We start from the raw sequence: 23,165 nt of genomic DNA on the forward strand, positions 1-23,165 counted from the left end.
GCAGGGGCTTTCAGGAGAGCCTGTTTAAGTCTCTGAAAGGGCTTAGTAACAGGGTTAAGGAGAGGTTCATGGGGAGGTCCGAGAGCCGCCTCATACAGGGGGCGGGCAAGGAGGGAATAAGAGGGGATCCAGGTACGTAAGAAGCCAGCTATTCCCAGAAATGATAAAATCTCCTCTTTAGTAGAAGGAACTGCAAGAGACCCGATTAAGTTTTTCCTGTCTACAGTAATAGCTTTGTGGGTTGGGGTAATGGTTAGTCCCAAATAGGTGACCTGAGGAAGTAGACAATTGAACCTTAGAAGATGAGACTCTGTAACCCCTGCTAGACAGGAAATTTAGGAGGGTGGAAGTGTCAGTACGGCTAACTTCCAAGGAGGGGCTACAAAGTAAAATATCATCCACATACTGTATGAACTTGGATTTAGGGAAAGACAGAGAGAGCAGGTCAGAAGCCAGGGCCTGACCAAAAAGGTGTGGGCTGTCCTGGAAGCCCTGAGGTAGGACAGTCCAGGTGAGTTGAGTGGAGACATTAATATCTGGATCAGTCCAGGTGAAAGCAAAGATATTTTGAGACCGGGTGTGGAGGGGTATAGAGAAAAAGGCATCCTTAAGGTCTAAAACTGAGAAGTGAGATGTCCCCGGGGGGATAGTAGAGAGGAGTGTGTAAGGGTTAGGAACCACAGGATGGAGGGGCACTACCGCAGAGTTAATGAGCCAGAGGTCCTGAACCAGACGAAAAGTCCCATTAGGTTTTTTTACTGCCAGTATAGGGGTGTTAAAGGAGGAGGTAGGACAAAGTAGCTTTTTCCTTAGGAGGTCAGAGAAAATAGGTTTAAGTCCCTTAAGGCTCTGGAGTGGGAGTGGGTACTGAACTTGAGCAACGTACCTAGAGGGGTCCTGTAACTGAATGACAATGGGGGGATGGTGTCTAGCCACAGGAGGGTTCTGGGTGTCCCAGACCTTGGGGTCTACCTGAGAGGCTGGTAAAGGAAATGACATACTGGAACCTGTAGGGTGAGTAGCTAGGAGGAGGAGGAGGGGAGCTGCTGGCGAGTCTGGAGTTAGGCGAATGTGGGGAGCAAAGGAAATAGAAGCTCCTACCTTAGCTAGAAGTTCCCTCCCTAGTAAAGGTACCGGACAAGTCGGTACCTTTTTTAGGGGAATCCCCCTAAAAATATAGCTAAGCGGTGGAGTCTGCTGAGGTAAGTAAGGCTGTCCTCCTACCCCGACAATAGGAAGACGAGAAGGAGAGGTGGGTCCCCAAAACTCCTTTAGGACTGAGTATGTGGCACCGGTGTCCAAAAGGAAAAAGATAGACCACCCTGATACTTTAATGTCCACCTGGGGCTCCCTTTCAGAGATGATGGTGGTCGGGTCAAGAGAGCCTGGGCCTCGTCATTCATAGTCCTCATCTATAGCCAGGGCTAAGAGATCAACTGGAAGGCCGTCTGTGTTTGATGTCCTCTTGTCACCTGGGACACGGGAACAGTCCACTGACCAATGGCCTACTTCCTGGCATCTAGGACATGGCGCGCGGGGGTTCGGGCAACCCCGGGCCCAGTGCCCTTTCTGACCACACTTGAAGCATGGACGCTGCGGTACTCTGGCCCCGGAGGGCAAGGGATCCTGGGCAGATGCTGAGGCCAGTCAGACGGCTTCAGCTAGCATCTGGTATCTGTTCTTAAGGGTCTGGCTATCTCTCCCATGGTACACCTTAAATGCCACTCTTAGGGCCTCATCCTGTGGAGTCAGGGGTCCTTTCTCCAAATTTTTAAGTTTAGCCCTAATGTCGGGGCAGCTCTGAGCGAAAAAGTATGTCATGAGAAGTTGTCTTCCCTCTAGAGTCTCAGGGTCTAAGTTAGTATACTGTAAAAAGGCCTGTTTAAGATGCTGTAGGAATTGGGAAGGATTCTCTGATTTGTCCTGAACTATATCTAGGAGCTTATCATAATTTATGGGCTTTAGGGCAGCCTTACGGAGACCAGACATGAGGCAAGTTACAAACTGATCTCTAGCCAAAATACCACCTGGGGTGTTATAATCCCAGTGGGGTTCTTTCTCCAGGACAGCGTCATTCCCAGTAGGGTGAGTTGGCTGAGTTTGATGTATCTCATCTGCACATGCCCTCGCATAATTCCAAACTCGCTCGCGCTCCTCATGTAGTAAGTTGTTACTTAAAATCATGAAGACATCATGGAAAGTAAGACTATAAGACTGTGCAATGTACTGAAATTCCTTTATAAAGGCAGTGGGGTTAGAGGTATAGGATCCTAATCTGTGCTGAATCTGAGAGAGCTCTGATAGTGGGAAGGGAACGTGAACTCTAACCACGCCGTCCACACCGGCTACCTCACGCAAGGGGAGGATAGTGGCCGGATCGGCTTTGGTAGATCGAGATCCCGTTCGAGAACAAGTAGTAGGGGGGGTGAAGGTGGGAGCAAGGGGTGGTTGTTTGGAAGGGGCTGAGTCAGAGGAAGCTGGAGCAGGGACGGTTGAGACAGAAGAGATAGAAGGTTCAAGGATCTTAGTAGAAGCTTTAGAAAGCTCAGTTGGAGGGTGGAGGCGAACCGGTGGAGGTTCATCAGCTGGATCCAAGTCTATAAGATTTAATTCAGGCTTAGATTCCATAGCCAGAAGAATTGGGGATGAGGAGGGAGAGAGTGTTTAGCAGATAGATAGAAAAAAGCCTGTACATAAGGTAACTCCTTCCATCTTCCGGTTTCCTGACAGAAGTTAGATAAATCCCGCAAAACCTCGGGGTCTAATGTCCCGTTTGGGGGCCAGTGAGACTGGTTCTCTAAGGAATACCTAGGCCATTTTTTAGTGCTGAGATATGTGAGTCTGGATGCCTTAACGAACAGCATGAGGTTTAAGGGTTTTAAGTTCTGTAAAAGACATCCCAGTGGTGTGGATGGGCTTATTTCCTTAGTTGGCTTATTTCCCATGGGTGAATAAGTTAAAAACCGGTAAAAGCCCCTCTCCAAATGCTCGTCAGCCCGGGGGGGGGGGGGTAACCAAGGGGCCTTAGCCCGATAAACCCTGGGTCTGAATAGGGACTCAACTGTCCAGAAGAACAAAAAGAAAACAGAAGAACCCAACAGTCCCGCAGCGACCAACCACCGAGGGAGCAAGTAGCTACTGATGGGACCACCCGTAGGAAGTAAGCCAAGAGCGATTGTCGGCGAAGGGGGTCGACCGTAACCGTGAAGGTCGTGGCCGGGTGGTCCCCCGCCTCCAAGAACACCAGAGGGGTGCCGGAAGATCAACGGTCAGTCCCTCGGGTTCAGGGAGACGTTTACGCTGACTGAAAGGGGTAGCCTTACTGAATTGGGTCCGGTGTTGTATGCAGAGTCCCAGCAAACCGGTGAGATGGAATGTGGATTGTCTATCCGTGTGTTAAGGGTACTGTAGGGAGCCGTCCCTGCATTCTCCATTACAATGATGGCGCCTGCAGGCACTGAATGTAAATAAGATTATTGCGCAGGCGCTGGGTAATCTTCCATTCCTTGATCTCTGCCTATTCCGTGGCGTCATATGGCCTGAGGAGCTGCAGCCAATCATAGGGTGACACGTCCCAGGCTGCGGCTGCCAGCCTTTATTAGGGGACGGGATTCTTGGCTCGGGGTCTCCGCTCTGGTAAGCTTATGCTCTCCTCTCAAGATGCATTAAAGCTTTACTGCAGAAGGATCCGAATGTCCTGTGTCGTTCTTGCTGGCAAGACGATTGCGCGGGACACCTTGACCTAACACGCGCCCGCCAGCGGGTCGCGGGAGAAGGTATAAGGGCAGAGCCTTTCCACGTCCGGGCGCCAAAATGTTATTCTTTTGTTTAAAAAGAAGAAAAGAGAAATGCTGAGACATGAGACATAAGACTATAAGTTTATTATAAGGCCCGGCAGAATGGGGAGACTAAGAAGAGGAACAGGGGTAAATGGCTGACCGCCACAGCCGGTCACCATAGAGAGACAGAGCGAGAGCATAGGTGGGAGACAGAGTAGAGCGGGGGAACAGAGAGCACAGAGAGTGGGAACAGAGAGCATAAATGGGCAGGGGCCTATCTTTTAAAGGGGTCCTCTGCACCTGCGTGCAGACTTAGTTCCCAAGGAACCTTGGGCTGACCAGGGTATTGCCTGTTCCACCAGGTAACAGAGGCAGGCCAGCATAATGCCTGAACCTTTCAGAGAGCTGTTGCCTACAAATTGCCCTCTGACCTCACACATGCGCCACACCATACACGTGTGTGTAACAGGTATTCTATTAAAACTACATTAAGAAAAACTTGACAGAACAGTTAGAAGTCCCACAAGAGGACCAAGCTACACAACTATAACATATGTAAGAGTGCCTAGGTCAGTCTCATGCAAGCTCCCTGGTTGTAGGTTCAGTCTCTGTGAGCCCCTATGAGCCCAGGTTACTTAACTGTGTGAGTTTTCCTGTGGTGTCCTTGACTGCTCTGGCTCCTACGATCCTTTCTCCTCCTAACAGCAGGAACAGGGGCTGTCTTCCACTCTTTTACTAGTTTTTGTGACCCTATACCTCATACTGGGTCGGTCGCCATGCCTGGCCAGCATTAATACATGGGGAGGTGCTTAGTTTTACTGTAACTCAATCTGCCATTTTTGTTGATACTCATGGGAGACCTGCCCTTCCCTGGATGGAGATGGAAGATGAATAAAAAAAACACTCCAAAAACTTTGACAGAACTAAAAGTCAAGTTCACATTCATCAATGGAGCTACTAAATTAGTATCTACATTTAAGTGAGCAATAGAAAAAAGTGTGTTTTTAATTCATTAAGTGAGAAGGCCTGAACAATGCTATCAGTGCTAAAAGCCAGTCTGGTTAAATTAAAACTTACAGAACACTAAAACCAGCAACTTCAAAGTCTATCGACTATAAACTAAACAAATAAAATCAGTTTCAATAAATTTCAAAAGATTCAAATCTTATAAAATGCATTACTCAATGAATTTAAGGCAGATATTAACAAAAACAAATTAATAAGAAAAACCTACCTGGAGACAGGACTCAGCTGTTAAGAGAACTGACTCGTTCTTCCAGAGAACATAGGTTCTATTCCCAGCACCCACAATCTTCTGTACTTCCAGTTTCAGGGGATCTGTTGACCTCTTCTGGCTTCAAAGGACACGTAAGTGGCACACAGACATGCATTCAGGCAAAACGGTATACACGGAAAATTTTTAAAAAAGAAAAACAAATCAAGAGAAAAAGCATATATTCAAATATCAGTCATAACATTGATGTCAATATAAACAAATACTCTTACAAGGCTTGTGAGTCAGTTATCCCAAATAAATTAGAAAGTATTTCAATTGAATAACAATGAAAAGACAATGTGAAGATAGGTAGAATATAGCTAAAGGAGGCCCAGAGGGGAAGCTATTTCTCTAATGTTTATACTAAAAAAAGAAAGACTTTGCCTGCTATGGTGGCACAAACCTATAAATCCCAGAGGCAGTCTAATGTCTGTGAGCTCAAGCCTAGTCTGATCTACAAAGCCAATTCTGGGCCATCTAGGGCTATGTAGTGGGTCCCTGTCTCAAATCTTAAAAAGTCATATAAGGAAATAACTAAATATCAACTAAGAGTAAAGATAAAAACATTGACATTTTTAAATAAACTAAAACGTAAATAAATTTAACAAAATCAAGATGTGACTCTTGAAGAAGAGATATTGATAAACCAACCCTTGGCAAGACTAATAAGTTAGGAAATGGAAAAATCAAAAATACTAATTTCATAAATTATAATACATCCTACAGATATTAAAATAAGAGAATAATAAATTTGGCTAATTGGATGGAATAAGTTCCTCAAATAATACAAATTTCCAAAGTTGATTCCATAAATAAGATATCAATGTGGCATTAAAAAAATTGTGTCTTTAGTAAAAAATGTTTTAAGAAAGGAAATTCCTAAGCCAGATATGATAGCATGTGCCTTTAATCTCAGCACTTGGGAGGCAGAGGCAGAGTTCTAATCCAGCCTTGTCTTTGGAATGAGTTCCAATAAAGCCAAGGCTACAAAGAGAAACCCTGTCTTGAAAAATAAAAAAATAAAAAAGTAAGGGAGGGAGGGAGGGGAGGGAGGGAGGGGAAAGAGAAGGGAGAACTCCTTTGTACAGTGAGTAGTGTGCATGAGCATTCCTGGGCATCATTGCTGAGTATGCTGGCACAAGGTCTAACTATTCTAAAACCAAGCAAATCAATCAAAGCAACTCCAAAGGATCTAAGCTGGCTCACTCCCCAAGGGAAGAAGGAGGTGGCTTGCCAGTTGTTAGCTCAGAAAGGACCCAAGCTAGTTGTCCTGGGCTTCTCAAGCACAGGGCAATGTAACAATAAGTCTTTCCACCAAGCCACCCGAGTCCTGCTGCCATGTGGGCGCTTTCCGCCAGGCCGCCCAAGTTCTGCCTGCCACTGCGTTAAGGTCCCAAGTAACATACAGAGACTTATATTAGGTACAAATGCTGTTTGGCCAATGACTAGGATTTCTCATCTGCTAGCTCAGTCTTAATTATCATAAATCTATATATTTTATAAGACTTATCCTTATTGGACGCTAGCCAGTGGTAAGCATCCTGTCTTCCCCGGGCTCACATGGTGACTCTGCCCTTTCTCCTACATTTCCCAGAATCCCCCTTGACTCCTAGCCCCACCTATCTTGTTTTCCTATTGGCCAACAGTACTTTACTTATCAACCAATAAGACAACCATGTACACAGAAGGACCCCCCCCCCCATCAGGGCAACCCACTGCATACACAGCCCCCACCTGATTCCATCTCCTCACCCTGTGGCATCTTAAGCAGGGGAGGTTTCTGCAGTCTGCTGTGCTGGGGAGTTCTAAACTGCTTTGGGTGATGTATCAGGTCTCATCATCTACTTCCAATTCAATACCTTTGGGTTTTGTAGGATTTTTCTCTTTGCCATTCTGGTGTGGCAGAACTTTAAGAAAGAAAATATGTCAATATTAAAAAAAAGCATCAGAAATGGAAGTAGATAGTATGCTTTCAGCTCAGAAGCCCAACTCAACACTTTCTAAGGAAAAAAAAAAATAAACAACCTGCAGATCAGTGTCCTTCATGGACTTAGAGCTTTAAAACCCTCAATGAGACATTTTAAAAGCTCATCAATAAATGAAGAAAACGGTACTTTAGGATGAAGTGAGATTTATCTGAGTAATTCAATATTAACTCAACACTTGAGAGAAATTAACTAGAAGACATTATTTACACATATGAAATATTCAAAGAACAAACTTAATAAAAAAAAAAGGAAAATCGGTCTATGTGATTCACCACATTTACACAATAAAGGCAAAAATCATTATTACTGTAAGGCAGAAGAGAAATTGGACAAAACACAACAACTATATCTTATAAAAAATTGTCAGGAGATTAAAGACAAAAGTTCCTTAGTTTAATAAAGGTGTCTCTAGCTAGCATCACACTTAACCACATGATATTACAGATTTCACGGGCTTTGATGCTCTATTGAAAATTCTAGTCAAGCAATAGGACAAGAAAGATAAATGGTAAAAGAACTGGAAAGTGAAAGGTAAAACTTCCTTTATGTGTAGACAGCATAAAAAGTTCCTACAGAATTTATTTAAAATATGAAAGGGGTTGCAGAGATGTTCAGTGGTTAGGAGTACATGCCGCTTTTTCAGAGGACATGAGTTGGTTCCCAACAACACATCAGGAAGGACACAACTGCCTGTCACCCCAGCCTCAGGTTTCTGTGGGCACCTGCACACACGTGTATCTACCCACACAGAGATATATAATTAAAATAGAACATAAAATTAAATAACATTAGAATAACGAATTGCATAACCATTATTAGATTATAATAACTATAATAACTACCATTAGAATTAACTAATAGTGTAATAGAATGTAATATTGACATACAAAAGCAATTGTAAAATGCTCACTGGCATCAAAATACATCAGAGTTTAGGAATGAACTTATTCAAAGACATATACAACCTGAACACTGAAACTTTCAAAACATTACTGAGGAAAACTAAAACAGGTGTAAAGAAATGTATACATAAAGCAGACCCATAGACTCTAAGAGCTCAGTGTCACTGAGCTGTCAATACTTTTCAAACTGATTCAGAATCAGCGTAATTCCTCTGAAAGTCTCAGCCTGGGTTTTTGCACAAATTCACAAATGGCTTCCAAACTGTGTATGAAGATGCAGTTATTTTACCACAGTGCCTTTCTAAATTGCAAGCTAAGTGTGCATAATTATTTGGGTGTAATTTGAATCACATTAAGAATTTAAATTTTGTAGCAGTGTGAATCACTGATAAGGTAATGTCCTTATGATATATACATATATCAAGGTAGATGGAAAAAGAACAATTAGGAAGTGTCAGGTCGGGAGAGTTGTGTCATATAGCTTCAGAACTTACTCTTAAAACTTCAGACTTGGCAGTGTTCATCTCAGAGAACAGTGGACATGAATGCAATGCCTCGAAATCAATCTACACAGACACAGCTGATTTCTGATAAAGGCACCAAGGCAGCTGGATGTTAAAATAAAGTCTTTACAACCAATGCCACTAGAAAAGCTTGATGTCTGTGGTGGGGCCCTAAACAGGATACCTTTATCAATTCCCCACCAGGCAAAGGCTCAGAGAACACTGAGGAAGAAGAGGCAGAAAGGTTTAAGAGCCAGAGGATGGGGAGACGTGCTGTGAAATGCTACCTTCTGGATATGACACAGCTATCACACTCGTGAGCTCAGAGAGGCTGTGGCTTCCTGCACAAGATCACAACAGACAAAAGTCCAGCACAGATGGGACGGGGGGCCCCTCACCCCATACTGGGAGCTGCTGGCAATGCATAGTTGCTGGGGAAGGAAGAAACATTCTTTACAGAGCCTGTACCAACAGGGAGGGTTCTCATGCTCCAGTGGACACCCCTACACCCATGCACATATGGGTGGCACTAACTAGACTTAGTGAGTTATCAAAAAAAGAACAAGGGAAGACATTAAGTTGAGAGGCAGACATGCTAGAGGAGATAGGGGAGGAACTGGGATACATGTGATCATGCTTCACTGTATACATGTATGAATTTTCAAAAATAAATGAAAATTAGATAAGAACATGAGGAAATTAATTGCTCAGTGCTAGACAAACAAAAATAAGATGAAGAAAAATTTAAATGCAAAAAAGGAAGAAAATTTTGATGAAGCCAGTTCTGATGATTATTCCTATTGCTTTTAAAACATGAGAAATATGTAGCAAGCATAGTAAATGTATATAATGTTTTAAAGCCATTTCTTGTCAACACTAAAACTTTTGAAAACACTTTTTTTATACATACATACATATTGGAGTCAAGGTTCTCCTCTGACTAGCATCAGACATCAGTCTTTTCGTTCTCCCACCATGAAACTCCTACAGAAATTCTAACTCCTTGGGGAACTTATTTCAATCATCAAAGGGGGCAGAAATGTCTCTTTAGGATTACTTTAACTTGTCAGGATAGTAACATACTTACACAGTTCATGTATATTGATAGTAGCCAAGTTGTATAATTTCGATATTTGGATTAGAAATGTTTCTGTTGTTGTCTTGATATTTTTCATTTAATGTTTTTATTAATTCTTTGAGAATTTTATACAATGTATTTTGATCATATTCACCTCCCTCCATTTCACCACTCCTTCCAATTTCATGCCCTCTTTTGCTTGTCTTTTGCTCTGTTTATTTTTTAGATTTATTTATGTGTATGGCTGTTTTTCCTGCATGTATGTATGTATGCCACACTCACACCTGGTGTCTGCTGAGGTCAGAAGAAGACATTGCATCCACAGGAACTGGAGTTACAAAAGGTTGTAAGCTACCATGTAGGTGCTGGGAACCAAACCCAAGTCCTCTGTAAAAGCAACAGTGTTCTTAACTGCTAAACCATCTCTCCTGTTCCTGTTGGGATTTTTAATAACCCACTAGACATAATTTGTGCTGCCCATATATTTACAGGTGTTGAACCCTCCACTGGAGTGTGGTGGACCTCTCTTAAAGAGTCACACTCTTAAAAAAAAACTGACTCTCCCTCCCCCAGGAGCCATCAACTGCCAATATTTCCTCAGTTGAGGGTGCAGACTCATGAGCCCCTGGCCCCTCTGTGCTGTTGTATTAACTGCTTCTGCTTTGATCTTGGACAGGTCATGTGAATGCAACCGTGAGTTCCTGGGGACACTAGTCTTTTGTCATTTCCAGTTCCAACTGCTTTGCTCTGGGCCTCCCTGATCATAGGCTCTATAATCTTTCTACCTCCTCTTGTATGATGGTCCCTGAACCTCCAGGAAGATAATAACATGTATTCTTTTTATCTTATATTATTTATTATATTATGTTTATAATGTGACACATACATATTTGCAATATTTAATTTATTCTTTCAAAACACAAAATCATTATTTTCATCCATATTTGTTTCAAAGTAATTGTGTCCGATTAATGTAAGTGGGTATAAAAATGCAAATTTGTACACCACCTGCACACCCATCAGTCTCGGAAAATGTACAATTGTTTTACATTCCTTCAAGATCATAAATGCATCCGCTTGTCAGTGATTCACCATGCTGCAAATTTGAATTCCTAACATCATTCAAATTACACTCAAATGATTATGCATACTTAGCTCACACTTTGGAATAGGCAATTTGGTAAACACTGCAGTTGCAGCAAAGCTGACGGTATATCACAGAGCCTTAAATTTATCATTTGAAGTCTGGGTGCCCATTCAGCAGTGATAACTATGTTTTAACAATAAAATAATAATGCTTGCCATCCTAAGACTGCAAACAGACATGGTTCTGAGTGCAATTTACAGATTTTAAATAATAATCATTATCCGTGTTGCTAGATGCTTCTAACTCTGAAATTCTCTTTGACTATGTGTTCCAGAGCAAAGAAAATCCTGTTTGAAGGACACTAGCTGATAACAGGAATAGAGAGTAGAGAGAAAGGCAACAAACTTATCTTTGCTTGCCTTTAATTTCTCAACTCAAAATTCTATGCCTGCTGTGGGGGAAGGGAGGGGGTATTGCTCATGCATAGGATATCTTTCTCAATCACTCTCCACCTTATCTTTCTGAGATCAGATCTACCACTGACCTTAACCTGGAGCTCATTGTTTACAGCTAGATTGGTGGGCCAGCAAGCCCCAGCAATCCTCTGCTTCCCAGTTCTAGAGCTACAAGCAAGCACTGGTGTGTCTGATTTTCACAAGGCTGCTAAGGATCAAATTCAGAGTCTCAGATCTACACAGCAAGCTCTTCCCCAACTAAACCAGCTCCTATTACCCCTCCACTAAAAATAGGTCTACTGTTGACATTAAGAAATGCATCACTCCTGCTGTAGACCAGGACATTCTGTTGACAGTGAGGATACAGGGGCTGGGACCAAGAGCACAGTGTAATGCCAGGAAGGAGCCCCAAATCTGAACTTGGTCAATGTCTCTGCACATGCTCTTTGCATCTCTAAGCCTCAGCCCTCTCAGTTGCAAACTGAGGCTAATGTGATTGGCAGGGTCGTGCTGGGAGAGTAGAGTATGTACTTATTTTAAGTTTCATGTGTCTGGAGAACAGACCCTCCAGAAACGTAAGTGTTCTCCCTCCAACTCATCCTCAAAGGTTTTAAAATAAGAGGCAAGAAGAGATTGAGACAATTTGCAAATCATTTCAGATTTAAACATTCCATGTAAGCCCCTTTCTCTCTCTGAAACACATTCATGGACATGAATAATTTAATGTTTTCCAAATAAACCATTACAGGTAATTAGAAAAAATTGAGGTGACAATTTTATCACTCCTAAAAGAGAAAATTCTTTTTCAAGCTAATCAAGAAAGATAAAACTGAAGAAAATGCTAATATCATTAACCCTTTTTTTTAAAGTAAGTATTTCTACATGAAAAAGCAAAAATCTTCAAAGGTATAACATGAAAAGCAATCTCGTAGAAATATGTATATTCTATATGACAAAGAGCTAAGAGCACTAGTTATAAAAAGCTCATCAAAACCAATAACAAAAAGGCAAAAACACTCATTAGTGGAAAAAAACAGAGCAGAATTCAGGAAAGCTAGCAATCAACAGATGTTTGAAGTCCTTCTATACACCAAACCCTTTTGATCCAAGGAAGAAGAGACATGCAATAAGTAAAATGGGGGGGGGGGTCTCAGCATGTGCAGAGAGGTAAAGAATTCCAGTAAAAATGAGGATAAATGCAATAAAAATCTAAACCAAGGAAATGCAAAATTAGCATAGTGAGTTCCCATGCCTCTCAATAAAGACTGAAAACTGGGTAGAATCAGGTAAGTGGGAGGCATTGGAGGTTTTACAGGTTGTGCATTCATCTCTCAGACACCACCCTCTGAAGAGCTTGTCTTCAGAAAGTGTGGAAAGATGCTTCAAGGAGTCTATGCTTTCAGCCTTAGTTCTGATAATTAAGGAAAATGAAAGCAAGGGTCTTAGAGATAGCTCAGTCAAAAAAGCATTTTCCTTGCAAGCATGAGGACCTGAGTTCAATCCCCAGAAATCATGTTAAAAGGAAAGCCAGCCTTGATGGAGGGAACGTGTAATCCCAGCACTGGGAAGACAGGAATGGTAGATCCCTGGAGCTCGACAGCGGATAGCCTAGCCTGTGCTGAGGAGCAGCATCCAAGGTTATCCTCCATCCATATTCATACACAAAAGCATGTAATCCACACATGTGTGTGCCTCCCTCAAAACTGGAAATAATCCAAATACCCACAGATAAGATACTGATGTAATAAATAAAAAAATCTAAACATGGAAATATAACAGGCATTAAAGTACAGCCAAGCTAACAGAAAATGTTCATAAGACATTAAGTTTTAAAAAGCACATTTCTAAGCTGCATATATTATACAGCACTAGGATTATGTCAAGTAGGTGACATTAAGCACAGAAGAATGGGATCTTGGATGACCACACACCCAAATATCACACAAATAGGAGATCTGTGGGGTGAGGCACCCCAGCTGCTTTGTTTGCTGTCGTGGGGTGATGGCCAAACCTTTACTGTACTCCAAGCACTTATTCTACCATTAGCTGTATGCAGCCCAGGTTATACCTTTTTAATTACACTATTTTTTTCTTTTTTGGTTTTTGGTTTTTGGAGACAGGGTTTCTCTGTGGCTTTTGGAGGCTGTCCTGGAACTAGCTCTTGTAGACCAGTCTGGTCTCAAACTCACAGAGATCCACCTGCTTCTGCCTCTGCCTCTGGAGTGCTGGGATTAAAGGTGTGTGCCACCACTGCCTGGCTTAGTATACACTTCTATAGTTCCTAAATTATTTACAGGAGAAATTTTCATTTTGTGATCAGAAAAAAAAAAAACTACAACTATTTGCCCAGGGTTTTTTGTTTGTTTTTTTAGGAATGTTTTTGTTTGCTTTGTTTTTTAATTTTTGTAAACACTTCTGAGTCCCTTCATATTTCTTACAAGGAAACTAGACCAATGGGAGAAACACAGCAATGTCCCACAACACACATGTTCCTGGAAGAAAGAAGTTTAGGGAAGGAAATAATCCATTTAATTGGTGCCTCGGTGCACCACGTCTCTTCTCGGGCAGACAGGATGTGTCTTTGCCTCAACCAATTCACAGAAAATGTCAGACTCAGTGACCAAGGAAACCAGGCTTTGGGGACCCTGAGAAAGTCTGTAAGCCAAGCAAGATTTTCAAGTAAAGGAAAAAGATTCTCAAGTGACACATCCAGGCAAGTAAAAGGAATATATGATGCCTGTGGAAACAGCCTTCCAATATTTGCCACAGTGGACCATCCAGGCCTAAGTAATTGAAGTTAAAACCACTCTTTAACCAGAGCCCTTAAATTTTAATATATGAAATGCAATTTTAAATCCCATTTCTACAAATCTGTTGTAACTGAATCCCACAGCTCACACTGCCCTGTGGAGCATCTGGGTTCCTGCTATCTTTGAGCAGGTAGCAAAAAAATTTCATTATTTTTATTTCAAATTCATTTACCTTTGTGTCACCCACCATTATAGTTATTCTGCACCAGGATCTCAAGGTTATCTGTGTTCCTTCTGACTCCCTTAAGATTTCAATTTTTCATCAAAATAAAACTCTTTTATCTCCAAAATAGCACATCATATTCAAAACTAATTTTTAAATACCCTTTTAAAAAATAGCCTTCCTGACCCACCTCATTAACAGTGTAAAATCTACTCGTCAAATGCATGTCATTATTCAGCGAATATCATCTCTTCCAAAAAGCATTCAACAAGTTTATTTCTAAGGTGATTCTCTTTTCTTTTCTTTCTTTCTTTTTTTTTTTAGTACTGATTTGCCTGGTAAAATATCTGGTAGGCTGCTTAGAGGGCCACTGATCATATGACATAAATTAAATTCAAAGAATGGAACGGGCTGGGGAGATGGCTCTGTCAGTAAAATACTGCACACGCATGAGGAGCCAAATTCCATCTCCAGCAACTGTGCAAAGATCAGCAGTGGCTGGACACACCTGTAAGCCCAGGCCCGGGAGGCAGAAGAAAGGGACTCCTTAGTGCTTCCTCAGATGGTCCAGCTGATTGGGGGGGGGGGTTAGGAGAGAGAGACAGAGACAAAGACAGAGACAGATACAGAGACAGGGAGGAGGGAGACAGAGAGACAGAGACAAGGAGGGAGGGAGGGAGGGCAGAGACAGAGACACAGAGACTATCTCAAAAAAAAAAAAATCAATAAGAGGTAGAGCGATTGAGGAAGATACCTGGCCTGACCCAGGCCTCGACCTGCATACACACACACACACACACACACACACACACACACACACACACACAAACACACACACAACGCGCACACTTCCACAAATAAACACACTGTGACAGCATGGGTTGACTGCCAAATTACACACACACACACACACACACACACACACACACACACACACACAAACAAACGCGCACACTTGCCCACAAATAAACACACTGTGACAGCATGGATTGACTGCCAACTTGGCAGCACGTAGAATTGCCCTGTAGACATGTCTCTGGGCATGTCTTTGACTGCGGCACTGAGGTGGGAAGACCTAAGTGCCAGCGAGGAACGGAAAAGCTGAGCAGCAGCATCCGCAGCTGTTCTCTGACTGTGGGCGCCACATGACCAGCCACCCCTGCTCCTGTTGCCTTCCCCGTACCCCCTGGAACTGTGAGCCAAAGGAGCCCTTCTCTCCTTAAGCTGCTTTTTGTCAGACATTTTGTCGCAGCAATCACACACACACACACACACACACACACACACACACACACACACGCACACGGGGGTGGGGGCGGGCGGCAACAGGGACTATCCAAATCCTTGTTTATCCATGCTGTGCTCCGTGGTATGTCGTTGTGCTTCAGTGTGCTTGGCTCTGGAGAGAGAGGTACCATCTGTATGTGCCACCCAAAGTAGGAGTGAAAGGAATTAAGGGCCTCGCTGTTTCCTGGTGCCAACTGGAAAGTATCAGCTCTCAGACAGACCAGGGCAATGTCACTAAGACTTGAGTGGAACCCGATGCCTCCCTGGGAGCTCTCATCTGGAATTTCAGCAACTCTGAGACACTAGACAGAAGCAGACTGGAGTGAGAAGATCTAGCCGTGGCACATGCGCAAGCGTCTGGCCTTGTTCATCGGGCTTCCGTTTCCCCTGGTGTAAAATGATGGGGTTGGTTCTAGATTGGACCCAGTGCAAACTGGAATTTTTCGGCCTCTTCAGACTCATCCCACAGATCTGGAAAGTCTAAGGTCTCCTCAGATTTCCACAGCACTGGGAATTAGGGCTACAAAACCTGAGTGTCGCCTCTGGCACTGAGCTTCTTCTGCACAGGTGTCTGTAACTACAGAGACTATGATCCCCGTGAAGGGAAACGGCCGTGTGAAGAGAGCCACGTGGCCCCTCTCCAACCTCCATGTGAAGCAGGGATTATGCTGAAGGAGAATAGGGAAAGAGCTGGACACTATGGCTCAGGATAGAACACAAACTGTGAGGGGCCAGGAGAAAGGCCAGCCAGCCAGCATCAAATGCTGAACATGGTCCCCAGTCCACGCCACACACAGCACGGGTGCTGGATCAGGGCTTCCCACATGCTCCTTCACCATGGACACCTTCTCCTCGATGTGTATTCACTTTCCTAAGTCACACAAGCCTTCCACTATTTACAATATAAGCTTTCATTTACCTATGACCCAAACAAAGAACTTTCTAGAAAGAACTCCTGGAAATAGCAGTAAATTGGTGATGAATGTGAGCTCTTGAAGACAAAAAAAAAAAAAATCACTTTGAACCCCAATCCAGGAACTGTCACCACATCCTGGCTGACGGCCTTGTAAAGTTTGACCTACCACCATATGATAGGAAGGAACTGTCATGGTGTCTCCATCAGAGGAGTGGATCATGACAGTGAATGAGGATAAGCGACCCAGCAACAGCTTGGAGGCACTGGCTTCATGAATGGCAGCTATTACATTTATTACTGCAAGCCCTATACTTACTCACAATGTCATGAGGCCTCTGCTGCAGCTGACAGATGGTGATGAGTAGTGCTGGGAAACAATCAAAGACAATATGCTCTCTGATGCTGTCACTCCTGTCCCATAAGGGAAGGAGGCTATACTACGCTAATCCTTCAGCCAGACCACTTCCACGGTGCAGCAAACGGCCGTGCCCAAATGATATCACCTCTGAACATCTACCTGGCAGAGCCACCAAAGCTCTCTTTCATATATACCCAGCAACAGCCAACTCGATCCTTTCCAATGAAAGCGTTGGGTCTGTACAATACGTAAAGTACATAAACAAAAGATGCTAAGGAATCCTATCAAATGTTATGGTAAAGGTGGATTGCAGAGTAGAGAGAATTAGAATTCTAACTTCCCCCTTGTGCTTTAGAGATGGCTCAGCAGGTAAAGGTGCTTGCTGCCAAACCTGATGACCAGAGTTCGATCCCAGAGACACGCATGGTGGAAGAAGAGAACTCACTCCCTCAAGATGTCCTCTGACCTTGACATGCACTGCACACAATATAAATACACACACAATTAAATGTAAGTTTTTAGAAGTTCCCCTCTTTTGGGGGTCCCACAAGAGATATGTACACAGCTAGATGCCCTGGCAAGTGTGCTAAGCTTCCTAGGGCTAACTGCTCATAAATAGGGTAATTGTTTTGTTGTTATTGTTGTTGGGTGTTGTGTGTGTGCATCTGTGTGTGTGTGTGTGTGTGTGTGTGTGTGTGTGTGTGTGTGTGTGTGCAGTTGCCCACTGAGGCAGAACAGGGCATCAGATCCCATAAAGCTGAAGCTACAGGCACCTGTGAGTTGCCCCATATGGGTGCTAGAACCTGAACTCCAGTCCCTGTGGAAGCAGCACTTTCGTGCTAACCCCTGGGCTGTCTCCCCAGTATCACTTTTTAGGGCACTCTTAAAGACCAAGGAGATCTCTGTTTAAAGGAAAGAATACAGTCTGTCTATTGGGAGAGAAATAAAGGACAAGACCTCTGCTGGGATTTGTCACACCCCATCATTGTGGCTGAGTGTCTGAGGTCAACTTGTAAAATCTCATCAGCATGCCTTACAAGCAGCCTGACTATGTTCACAGAAACTTCACCGAAGAAGTATATCATCAAAATTCATCTCAGGATGTCATCTCAATGAATTCTCAGATTTTGACCACGATGTCTCCTGTACTTTCTGGCCACCCAACTGGCAAGTATGTAGAATTGCAGTGGCAACATGCTTAACTTATCCCTGGTACTTGGCCAAATAGGAGGACACTGCACAAATATCAGTGAAAAGTGGATCTAGATAGAAAATTACAAATAATGGTCTGATGCTGGGTTTTGCCAAAGACCCAGAAACACTGAACAAAACAGCAAGTTTTTGCCATGTCCAAGGGGCTCAATTTGCCACGCTAACCAATTGACGCTTAGAGCCATGTTTTATTGTCTTCTGCCTGCCCATTAATAGTAGCAGGAGGACAATAATTCAAAATAATTACAGAAGAGAAAGGTAGTAATTAGCAGTACAAATTAGCTATTAAATGATTCAGAAATTTCAAAGTGAGAAGATGACCTTTTCACTTCTTATCTGGCAGTGACAAATTGGGTTCTGGCTTGAGAGAAAAAAAAAAAAAACAAAGCATTCCAACACATGATGGATCCCTTCCCCTCCCCGTAGGGAGCTGGGTCAAGCTCATTAGAAACACGGTAGAAAGTGTGAATTTCAGGATGTCCATCAGCGCCTTCTAACCTGGAAAAGTCACCTTCCTCTCTACACTTTTGGTGCCTTCTCTTGTCTTATTTAATTATTAGTCCATGCTATCCTAATGAATACTTAATGGATCATTTCCTGTTATGATTTCAGTTTTTTGGCTGGAAGTTGGGGAGCATCTCACTGGGTAGAGCTCTTGCTGCACAGGTATGATGAGGACCTGAGTAAGAATCCTCAGCCCCATGCAGAGTCACAGTCTGCATGCCTGTAATCCCAGCATCTCCTTGGGGAGATACGAGGTAGAGACAGGCTCCCAGCCAGATGGCCTACAGAGCCAAAACAACAGAGAGCCTGTCTCAAACAAAGTGGAAGGGAAAGAACCAATATCCAAGATTGATTGTCCTCTGGCCTCCATATGCTCATCATCATTCTCTCTCTCTCTCTCTCTCTCTCTCTCTCTCTCTCTCTCTCTCTCTCTCTCTCTCACACACACACACACACACACACACACACACACACACACACAGGACTAACTATACCCATGTGCCAGGTACTCTCAATCTTCACATCAAATGTGGCAGCAAAGTTCTACTCTGGGCTCATTTCCCTCTGAAAACCTTCCTGGGTTATTCATGCCATTTCACCTGCTCAGTGAGAACACCCTATTATCAACTCTGTACATGTCTAACCTGGACCCATTTAAAAACAAAACAAAATGAAAACAAAAACCTCCTCCTCTTAGGAAAAGCTCCAGAGTTACAAGTTTTTACAGCTTGTCACGCAGCTTTTTGCACAATTTAAATTCAGGACATTTATTTGCAAGTCAAAGCATTAAAAGCAGTCTTCTCATGTGAAGCCTCTGGATCTTGTCATGAGAACATTTAGTGTCATGCTGTTGACACGGAGAAAAAAGCAATTATCTCTACCTCAGATCAGCATGTGGACACACCACTAATTCCTGCATCACCAGTTTGGTTCCTGAGGGAGAAGACAACAAATTGTATTGAAGCCATGCCCCTTTGCTCGTCATGAGGAGGAAAAGCTCAGAGTAGAAATAGCTTGTCTGTGATCACAACAGGGTGCAGGGTAGGTCTCTATGCCCTGGTCAGCTCCTGGCTCAGAATCCAGTGCACTCTGCATCTCACCTGTCTCCCAAGAGTCACTGACGTCCCTGTCCCTGCCCTCAAGTCACAGTCACGTCAACACCTGTCATCTACAGGGTCCATATTTGCAAATTCACTTTCTTCCTAAATCAGTACATAGGCTACTGTCATAGTGATTCACAGGTGCAGGTAGCAAAAGCTTTGAGCCACCGCCTACATTTCCCAAGCTTAGATTAAACAAGGCAATGTCCTGCTTCAACCCTCCTACAGTAAACAAGTATCTGTCTTAGGGCTACTTAATGCCATGGTTTTCTGCATGCTGTGCTTTGGGGTGAGATTTCACTGTCAAAATGACAAAGTGCTGAGCTGCTGTCTAGGGATCCTAAGGGGAAAAAAACGCATATGTCAGCTAAGCTTTGCATGGGTATAGGTTATGGTACTGTAAACCAAGAGTTCACAATATCGTTGTGTGACTCTTCCTAGGGAGATGTGAACAAATGCCTGCTCACCGCAGGTAGAGCATCAACAACAGACTCATGTATGATTCCATCCCGGACTTGTTTAGTGAACTAATGGCTCCGTTGGGTTATTTACAGAAGTATGGGTGAAAGTTACTGTGGGTGACTCAAAGGCAGCTTCATCACCAAAAAGTCCACCCCAGCCTGGATTAGAGCTCACAACAGTTGAATTCCTGGAAGTCTCTGCCCAGCTTGCAGGCAGCTCCACTGAGCAATCTCCTCTCTCAGCAATTATTCACTGCTTTTATAAGCTTGGGGAGGGGCCTTGTGAATCCTGTAGGTTTCATGAACCTCTTGAGCCTGGTAAGTTCATTTCCTACATCTCATGAGCCTCCTCCTTCACTCCAGAAGGGAATATTTCAATATTGAAGGAAATATGCACAAAAGAAAAAAATAGTAAAGAATGTGTCTTATATAGAAACATACACTTTTTTAAGCTGTGTGTTAATGGACTGATGGCCACAGGCTTTGGGAACCTAGTCTGTATTTTCTTAGGAACAAAGGTTTGGTACTTGCTCTCTTAGTAGTGTTCATGGAGATTTCCTAGAACATAACACTATGAATAATGAACATATCTATATATTTGAAAAGGTCATTGACACAGGCTACAAAAGAAAAACACTAAAATAATACAGAAAGGTCTGGGGTGGTGGCTTAACAGTTTAAAAGCACATGCTGTTCTTCCAGAGGACCAAGGTTTGGCACCCACATTGAATGGCTCACAGCTTCCTGTGACTCCAGCTCTAGGAGATCCAATACCGTCTCCTGACTTCTGCAGGTACCTGCACACATGTGGTGTACACACACACACACACACACACACAGAGAGAGAGAGAGAGAGAGAGAGAGAGAGAGAGAGAGAGAGAGACAGACAGACAGACAGAGACAGAGACAGAGATTAAATAAATAAATCTTTAAAACAATGCAAGAAATATGGATGATCACATCCAGGTTACAGAAAGGAACATCTGAGGGATGAGACAGAGGGACAAGGACTTGTCCTCATCAGAGAGTCTTAGTACCTACATGTTTGGGCCTTCAGTATGTGTGCATGATCACATGACAGGACAGAGTTGATGCTTTCCAGAAAAAAAAAGAGAGGTGAGTCTAGATATTTTCTAAAAGTAGATTCACAGCAATGGGCACAGCAGCTCTCTGCCTCTGATCCTCCCACATGCCTCTGCCTACATGCCCTCTGCTGCCAGAGGTTTGCTCTGACATTCCTGTCTTCCTGTCTCTTCCTCATGCCTCCATTACAGCTGAAAATGGCCCGGAAACTTACTTCCTTCTTGTTCACTTACTGCCTGGTTTCTCTATCAAGCAACAACCTTCAGGCAACACACCTGCCTTTTTCCCTAATGAATTCCCAACACACAGCATGGTGCCTGACATTTTTAAAGGCCTCAATAACTTGCTGTTAAATAATAAATACATAAGATCATCAATTAAAACTGTGTTCACTCTTGCACAGGTGCCATGTTAATCTTCTTTGTATTGTTTAAGTTTTAGCATATGTGCTGTCAAAGTGAGCACAGGACAGCTAGGACACAATACAGAGAAACTGTGTTCACTCTTGACAGGAGCTCTGAAGTATTGATCAGATCCAGTGGAATGAGGTACTCCATATCAGGTAGACGGTGCCTATCAATCCTGTCACTTCACCATCTACACCTGGAGTCTGTCATCTCTGGTACTGGTTCCAACATGGCCATGTCAATATGACATCTTACCTACAGGACTTCGTAATGTTCTGCATGCAGCCAAAGCTCTGATAAGACTTCTCCAGCCTGCAGTGTGAGCTCAGCACTGATAAGTGCTGCGTAGTTGACCTTGACTCTCTATCTCCCATTAACTTAACCCTGACATTACTAAATCAAGAAATCCCACTAGCAAGACCTAAAACAGAAGAATTTCTCAGGAAAGCATCTCAAACGCATGCCAGAAGCTTTATGTTTCTACTTTAAGTCCTTTTGTTATTTCATTTCTGTCCCCTGCCTGAAGGGCATCTGTCCACAGATCTAACACACACAGCACAGCTAAGTCAGTCAGATAAATTGAGTTTACAGAGGGCTTCAATCAGTGTCTGAAATCACCAAAACCACACACATACATACACACAACACACACATAACACACTGCACACACACACACTACCTACACACATACCTCACACATATACACCGTACACCACACATACCACACACACTACACACATACACACACACACACACACACACACACACACACACACACACACAAACAGCAACCCACATATGTTATTGTTGAGCTTAGAGAAGCAGACTGAGAAAAAAAGCAAAAGCAGATTTTTAATTTTTTATAAGTTGCTAGGGAACAATTTGGTTTCAAACAATGCATTTTGGGGCTCAGAGAAGTTTTCAGGCTTCGGGCTTTTTTAACAGTTCTTTCATCTTTAAATCATGTTAACCACCACCCCAGGCTTTGAGCATTGATTTTCACTTGTAATTTAGCAAATAATAAACAAGGTGGTGAAATCATGGCCAATGTGTCGCCATGGCTCCAGGTTCATGGCTGGCACTGCACACCCATCACACCTTAATTTTCTAATTAAGCTCCACATGCAATTAGCATCAACCAAACAGAAATGGCTACTTAAGATCCAAACTGCATGTCTGAAGGAACAAACTTTTTATGTTACCAAGTGACACTTGCAGGGATCTTTTGAAATCCCCCCTCATCACTGACTGCCACTGGGGCATGACTTTCCCACAGAGACCTAGGAAATACCTGACTGCCCAAGCCATTCTCTCATCACTTGGAGCACTTGAGGACACCTCAGGGCATCATTTGAGGACACCTCAGGACATACCTAACCACAGGGAAAGCAGAGACTCCTTGAAGCTTTGGTCCTTGGAGTCTGGGGCGAGGATTTACTTACAACTAGAAGACAGTCTCACAATTGTTGTTATTCATGTGTGCAGCTGGACCTCAAAACACTCTGAATATAGAGAAGTGACTAGATAGTGTGCAGTCTCTGTCTTCTGAGCATGCAACTGTGGCAACCATGCATAGCTCCCCAAGAGCACACAGGACACCTTCCCCTTCACAGTGATGCAGCCATCAGGTACTAACATAGGAAATCTCTTTGCACAGAATGTTTTGATCTCCTGAACACATGTAAGTTAACTAGGTGAGAAAACTGTGTCCCAACAAGTCCTTATGCAGTCCAAAAGTAGAAATTTCCTCCACAATTCACAAAGGATGGCATGACCCCAGGAACATATCCATTCTA

The 23,165-nt window shown here is 43.2% G+C and overlaps 1 non-coding gene across 1 annotated transcript; it reads right to left on the reverse strand.

Annotated features, from left to right (window-relative positions):
- Positions 1 to 21,319: 21,319 nt before the first annotated feature.
- On the reverse strand, positions 21,320 to 21,427 carry LOC113831828. The gene has a single exon (XR_003483137.1). It is a non-coding gene; the product is annotated as a U6 spliceosomal RNA (small nuclear RNA).
- Positions 21,428 to 23,165: the final 1,738 nt, after the last annotated feature.

Source organism: Cricetulus griseus, chromosome 3 (genome assembly GCF_003668045.3).
Source record: "Cricetulus griseus strain 17A/GY chromosome 3, alternate assembly CriGri-PICRH-1.0, whole genome shotgun sequence".
Lineage (NCBI taxonomy): Eukaryota > Metazoa > Chordata > Mammalia > Rodentia > Cricetidae > Cricetulus > Cricetulus griseus.